This window comes from Syngnathus typhle, linkage group LG9 (assembly GCF_033458585.1).
Source record: "Syngnathus typhle isolate RoL2023-S1 ecotype Sweden linkage group LG9, RoL_Styp_1.0, whole genome shotgun sequence".
Lineage (NCBI taxonomy): Eukaryota > Metazoa > Chordata > Actinopteri > Syngnathiformes > Syngnathidae > Syngnathus > Syngnathus typhle.
This window is the reverse complement of record NC_083746.1, coordinates 15,767,501-15,768,831: the sequence shown is the minus strand read 5'-3', so window position 1 is coordinate 15,768,831 and position 1,331 is coordinate 15,767,501.

The window sequence follows — 1,331 nt, the reverse complement described above, 5'->3', positions numbered from 1 at the left end:
AAAATCTGCGAATGTTATACATCCAAGAAAGGAAGGAAGGAGGGAACCGGCCGCCTCCTTAAACACAGGCCGGGCGAAAATCTGCGAATCTTATCCATCCAAGGACGGAGGACCGGCCGCCTCCTTAAACACAGGCCGGTAGGAACGGTTGGCAGAATCGCGTGACGGCCGCCTGCTCCCGGCGTCCGCACGTGAACGAACACCCCCTCCCGGGGACGGCCGTCTGCTCCCGGCCGCCGTCCTTCACCCCCCTCAGCTTCCGGACCCCCGTCTGCTCCCGGCGGGCCTCCGAGTACCCTCCCCTTCTCCCGAACTGACCGACTGGCACTCATGACCCGCCTTGGTAGGGCCCCCACCGGCCCCGGCTCGCGCCGGCGTTGGGTGGACGGTTCCTCCCCACTTGCGGGTCGCACTCTAGCGCCTCGGCCGCCGCGAGAGCGTGCGCTACGCGCCGCCCCCGCAGGCCTTGGCGCGACCGAACGGCAGCGAGACCGAGACGCCCCGAATCCCCCACCTAGAGGAAATCAACGGAGGCCGAGCGCGCGATCCGATTGCGGCACGCCGCGTGGGTGTCCGCCGGCCGCGCCGGTCTACCGCGAATGCTGTTTCTCAAACCCTTGCCTAACCAGACGGCACCGCGGGATGTGTTGTCGCAACTCTGCTCGACTATCCGAATAGCCTTTCCCGACTACCGCGTTGCGGGAGGCGTCTTTCGTGCCGCCGGTGGCGTATGACCTTCCGCGAGAGGCGTGCGGGCTCGGGGGGGCCGCAACGACCGAGTCTGACTCGGACGGGGCGCAGCTTCCCTCCCGGTCGCAGCAATAAGCGCCGAACGCAGCGTTGGTCACCAGCCACCCCGGCGGGTTCGTCGGGAGCGCCGGTACCCTTCCGTAGCTAGTTGCCAGCTGGCCACAGCGGGCCGCACCGACCGAGTCTGACTCGGACGGGGCGCAGCTTCCCGTCTGGGTGACAGCGGCGCTGAGGACGGCGGGGCGGCCGGAACCCCTTCGACCCCCCGGCTCCCACCAGTGTCGATCAAACTCCGCATCCTGGCCGTAGCGCGAGACCGGCGGGCCGCAACGACCGAGTCTGACTCGGACGGGGCGCAGCTTCCCGCTTGGGCCTCGGCGCGCGCGCCTCGCGCGGGCAAGTCGCCGGCACAGCGCCGCGCCCCCGACCCCCGCTTTACGGAAACGAAGCGAGCCTCAGCGGGCCGCAACGACCGAGTCTGACTCGGACGGGGCGCAGCTTCCCGCCTGGGTCATCGCACGTTCCCCCAGCTCGGGCCTGGGAGGCCGACGCCTTTCCCCCGGACCACCGCCGTGCCCGCA